Source organism: Bufo gargarizans, chromosome 1 (assembly GCF_014858855.1).
Source record: "Bufo gargarizans isolate SCDJY-AF-19 chromosome 1, ASM1485885v1, whole genome shotgun sequence".
In the NCBI taxonomy this organism is placed as follows: Eukaryota; Metazoa; Chordata; class Amphibia; order Anura; family Bufonidae; genus Bufo; species Bufo gargarizans.
Genome location: NC_058080.1, coordinates 732,859,787 through 732,865,786, shown reverse-complemented (window position 1 = coordinate 732,865,786; position 6,000 = coordinate 732,859,787). Strand labels below are relative to the sequence as shown.

At 49.1% G+C, this 6,000-nt stretch overlaps 1 protein-coding gene across 1 annotated transcript in view; it reads left to right on the top strand.

Moving 5' to 3' along the window:
* The first annotated feature begins 315 nt into the window (after positions 1–315).
* The window catches only part of PRLR (prolactin receptor), a 30,037-nt gene continuing 24,352 nt past the window's right edge, over positions 316–6,000 (top strand). Inside the window, exon 1 of the mRNA XM_044276417.1 lies at positions 316–543. The gene's annotated coding sequence lies outside the window, so the exon portion shown is untranslated. The remainder of the gene's footprint in view (positions 544–6,000) is intronic.

Here is a 6,000-nt window from a genome sequence, read left to right as displayed (position 1 = left end):
ACGCCTGCTCAGGAAAAGATGGTAAAGGGGTCGCAGCGCTGAATCAGAACTGCAGCCTCACCAGTCTCACGACCCTAGCCATATGCGCCTATCACCTTATAAGATGGGAATACCTCTTTAAATGACAAACTCAGCTCTGCTACATCTACATGATACAACAAATAGGCACCTAGGCCAGGAAGCAGCAGATGCCCCTGGTTTAGCAGCACTGTTGCAGTTGGCAGCCTCCTCTCCTGTAAATCACAATGTGTGAGTGCATTTCCAGGAGGAGGAGGAGGAGGAGGCTGGGCTCTGCTGGCAGCTGTGACGTTCCCATCATGGGCAGGGACGGTCAGGATGAGAAGTGAAGGGTTTTAAACCTAAGAAGAGCCGGGAGAAGGCTGGGAATCCTGCTGGGCACAGGGCGACCATTCCTGCCCCGGGCACAGGAGGCTCATCCGCAGCCGAAAATCCCTGGGAATATGGGGGACGCAGAACAGGACGCTGCTGCCTGGGATTATGCGGTAACGCACGGCAAGGATTGCCCTCTGCTGCTATGGACAGGTAATAGATGTTCTGTATGGCGTATCCGCCTGCGCATTCTTATACGTATAGATGTAGCAGAGCTGGATTTGTCATCTCATTCTTTGTCGCGGTCCTGTTCGTAACAAGATGGCACTGTGAGTTGTGCACAATGGGAAACTTGTCTCTGCTACATGTACATAGGTACGGTATGTGTGTGTGTATGTGTATACATATACATCTCGTTACAATGTATCTCTCCAGGAGGATATACCGTATACAGGGCGGCTACTGCCAGGATACAGATACAGGGCACATTGCAACAGAACATTCCCTATGGCAGCGATCGCAGTGACCGCAAAGTTATGACGACCCCCATCGCGCTGTGTATGACTCCTCCGATATAGACTGTATCTATTTGTAGACTGAATAGGGGCAGTTTATAATGGGTCACGTAACCTAGCAACAGCAGCACTTGGATACAAATTGCTATTATGTTATGCGTGACCTTCACCCCCAGATTGGGATTAGTAGTCTGTACCCACAGCCCCGTACTGGAACTGGTAGCCGTTACCCCTTTGATGGGATCAATGGACCACACCCCTCCAGTGTGAGATTAGAGGCCTGCGCCCCTCAGATCGGGATTAGTGGCCTGCGCCCCTCATATTAGAATTAGTAGGCAATAGCCCTTTGATTAGGATTAGTGGCCTGCGCCCCTAGTGTTCTGCTCTGCCAGAGTATGATAAATGGTCGCGCTTTCTTTATGAGATTGGTGGTCTGTACCCTTCTATTTGGGATTGGTGGTCTGTACCCCCCCCCCCCCTTAGCTGGGATTAGTGGCCTGCAGATTGGAATAGGTGGCCTATAAACATTTCTTGGGATTAGGGGGCAGCGCCTCAGATTAGGATTAGTGGGCAGCACCGCTCAGATTAGGATTAGTGGGCAGCACCCCTTATATTAGGATTAGTGGGCAGCACCCCTTATATTAGGATTAGTGGGCAGCACCCCTTATATTAGGATTAGTGGGTAGCACCCCTTATATTAGGATTAGTGAGCAGCACCCCTTATATTAGGATTAGTGGGCAGCACCCCTTATATTAGGATTAGTGGGCAGCACCCCTTATATTAGGATTAGTGAGCAGCACCCCTTATATTAGGATTAGTGAGCAGCACCCCTTATATTAGGATTAATGGGCAGCACCCCTCCGATTAGGATTAGTGGGCAGCACCCCTTTGATTAGGATTAGTGGGCAGCACCCCTCAGATTAGGATTAGTGGGCAGCACCCCTCCGATTAGGATTAGTGGGCAGCACCCCTTTGATTAGGATTAGTCAGCAGCACCCCTCCGATTAGGATTAGTGAGCAGCACCCCTCTGATTAGGATTAGTGAGCAGCACCCCTCTGATTAGGATTAGTGAGCAGCACCCCTCCGATTAGGATTAGTGAGCAGCACCCCTCTGATTAGGATTAGTGAGCAGCACCCCTCTGATAAGGATTAGTGGGCAGCACCCCTCTAATAAGGATTAGTGGGCAGCACCCCTCTGATAAGGATTAGTGAGCAGCACCCCTCTGATAAGGATTAGTGAGCAGCACCCCTCTGATAAGGATTAGTGAGCAGCACCCCTCCGATTAGGATTAGTGAGCAGCACCCCTTATATTAGGATTAGTGGGCAGCACCCCTCCGATTAGGATTAGTGGGCAGCACCCCTCTGATAAGGATTAGTGAGCAGCACCCCTTATATTAGGATTAGTGGGCAGCACCCCTCCGATTAGGATTAGTGAGCAGCACCCCTCTGATTAGGATTAGTGGGCAGCACCCCTCCGATTAGGATTAGTGGGCAGCACCCCTTTAATTAGGATTAGTCAGCAGCACCCCTCCAATTAGGATTAGTGAGCAGCACCCCTCTGATTAGGATTAGTGAGCAGCACCCCTTCGATTAGGATTAGTGGGCAGCACCCCTCCGATTAGAATTAGTGGGCAGCACCCCTCCGATTAGGATTAGTGGGCAGCACCCCTCCGATTAGGATTAGTGAGCAGCACCCTTTATATTAGGATTAGTGAGCAGCACCCCTACGATTAGGATTAGAGGGCAGCACCGCTCTGTATAGGATTAGTGGGCAGCACCCCTCTGATTAGGATTAGTGGGCAGCACCCCTCCAATTAGGATTAGTGGGCAGCACCCTTTATATTAGGATTAGTGAGCAGCACCCCTACGATTAGGATTAGTGAGCAGCACCCCTCTGATTAGGATTAGTGAGCAGCACCCCTTCGATTAGGATTAGTGAGCAGCACCCCTCCGATTAGAATTAGTGGGCAGCACCCCTCCGATTAGGATTAGTGGGCAGCACCCCTCCGATTAGGATTAGTGAGCAGCACCCTTTATATTAGGATTAGTGAGCAGCACCCCTACGATTAGGATTAGTGAGCAGCACCGCTCTGTATAGGATTAGTGGGCAGCACCCCTCTGATTAGGATTAGTGGGCAGCACCCCTCCAATTAGGATTAGTGGGCAGCACCCCTCTGATCAGGATTAGTGGGCAGCACCTTTTACATTGGATTTAAAACACATGCACCCCCAGATTACGATTGGTGCTCTTTGATTGGGGCTATTGATCTGCACCCCTTTAGTTGGAGACTAATGGACTTCATCCCCCCATATTGGGATTTGTGTCTTGCACTGACGGATTATGATTTGTGGTCTGTCCCTATTCCTCCTCAGATTGGGATTGGTGGACTAGGAGTAGTGGCCTGCCCACCCCGGATTAGGATTAGTGGACTGAACCTCTGGATTAAGAGTATTTCCAGATTAGAATAAATCTGTGCTCCCCCTATGGGGACTGGTGGCCTGCCCCGTCCAGTTTAGGATTGTACCCCCAGATTACTCCCGTTCTTAAAACTAAAATGAGAATTTCATCAGAGCTGGGAATCGGAATGCCGGTTGACGTCGCTCTCGGCCGCGGCGTCGCTGCAATGTGCACGGACCAGATCCGCCGCTCACTGGCCTCCAAGAATCTTTTAATTACCAGGAGGACGCTGTATTTTCGGGAGGGGGCGATACACCCACAATTAAGGTGAAGACGCTGGGCCCAGCGATGCCAGATAGGGCTCGGGAGCGAGCTGAGGGACGCGCCACCATGTGCCAGGGTTCGTATGACGGTGGGCATGCTGGGCATGCGGATGATTCTGGAAGATCAGATTACCCAGCTTTCCCAGTATAACAGGAATGTGGGAAAGCTGGGTGACCATGTCCGCCGTAGGACCCCCATCACTAGTATCTCCGTGGCACAAGAGTTGGTTTTAGAGGGAAATTCTCCTTAATTTACGGATTTACGGAGCGATATCACGTCTATTACGTGTCCTGCTATATAATGCGTTAGAGGAGGCGTTTCGTATGCTACCATATGTTGCACAGCACCTGACAAAAGCGGAAAGCGAGGGGTTAACAGGGCCTGTGACTGGCAATCAGACTACACTAGTGCCTTTGGCGCCACCCAGTGGCCGCTGTTGGACCTGCTCTGGCACAAGTGGCTGGCACTCAGCTGTTCCTTGCGCCTGGTCAGAATACTGTCCTACTGGATAAGATGGAGGGTGTGATGGGCGTGAACCTGACCGGTGAGCGGCGGTGGCGTTGTCATCCTGCCAGCAGTCTGCAAGGAGAGAAGTGGGATTATGCTCATTCTTTATGTCTGGAAGAGAACAGTCCTCTCTAAATGTACAGAGGTAGCAGAGCTGAGTTTGTCATTTGGCACAACTGGTCGATAAGGATGCTGTTCTGTGGTTTTACCTTGGACTGCGGGGCCTTACAGATAATAACGATCATTAGCAATATGTCTGGGCAATTTGAGCACGTGAAGTGATCTCATTCTGGAGGGTCTGGTGTGTCGAGCGGTGGCACCCAAGGGCTGCGAAGGGGTCCCCCCATATTCAGCTAGTCATCAGGGTACCAAGTTGGGTGTGCAGCATCTTTGTAGATCTCTGTGCATGTCCCTTTAAGGACTAGAATAAAAATATTGGACAGGGAGAGTAATTATGATGCAGCGTCAAATGACAAATTCGGCTCTGCTACATATAGGATGTAAGGTTTGGTCATTCGGGGCAGTGACAGATGTTTCATGGATACGCATTGTTCCATCCCAGGATTATGAAGGTGTAGAGCAGAGATGGCAAACCTGAGGCTCTCCAGTTGTTGCAAAACTACAACTCCCAGCATGCCCAGCCTGACTGCAACTATCAGCCTACAGCACTGCATGGTGGGAGTTGTAGTTTTACAACAGCTGGAGAGCCGCAGGTTGTCCATCCCTGGTGTAGAGCAATGGATGGGGCGCACCGACACTACATCATCTTCGGAGAAACAGTAACATCCGACTGCTGTTACCAAATTATGTCAAAAGTGAGTGTTACCCATGTAATACCTGGGATTACCTTCAGGGGGCACAAGCGTCCTGTGGGGCTAATGTGTGGTAGATTGCAAATACAATACTGTCCGTATATAGATGTAGCAGATCTGATTTTGTCATTTAATCCTCTTTATGAACTCTTTGAGACTTTGAAGTGAACATGCAGATCATGAGACCAAATTACTAAGTCAGCTCTGCTATATCTGTTTTGAAATCGCACTTTTTAGAACATAGAATTTTACCTTCGCCACTCTGGATCCCTAGTTGTTGTTGGACTACAACCCCCAACATGCCCTGAGAGATGCAGGATCTGTAGTGGAATTACCAGCTGCTGGGTTGTTAGGCATAATAACACAGGCAATCTACAGATGTAGCAGTGCTGAACGTGCTCTGGTTTACCTGCAGTCCTGTCTAAAACTACTGAGTTTTCAATGACTTGTTCCAGATGACAAACAACTCTGCTACATCTGGATGGCTTCCTTTGTGTTGCTGTTGACTTGGATATTTATCTAGTTTACTTCATGACATTTCCCTCAAGAAATAAAAAAAATCTTGGTTTTAGGAGCTCACAATCACCATTTATGACGTGTAGATGTAGCAGAGCAGAGTTTGTCATTAATCTATATGTGCACCAGGCTTTTTTATAGGTGTCAAACGACAAACAGCTCGCATACATCCGACTGCTCTCCTGACAACTACGTATCATCTGCTCTGCTGTGACTGAGATCTCTATGGCTTGGCTGTATCTGACAGCTCTCCTAGAACTTAACTATGTCAAATTCAGCTCTGCTACATCAGCTAGATGTCCTGTAAAAACCAGCCTAACAAATTCAGCACTACTGCATAAACTAGCTAGTCTACACAATCTACATCTCACAAACTCCACTATGCCACATCTGACATAGCTCTCCTGGAACCTACATCTGTCAAATTCGGCTCTGCTGCATAAGCTAGATCTCCTTTAACCGACACCTGACAAATTCGGCACTGCTGCATCTAATAGCTTGTCTGCAATCGACATCCCACAAACTCCACTATGCCACTTCTGACAGCTCTCTTAGAACTCCCACCTGACAATTTCAGCTCTGCTGCATCAGCTAG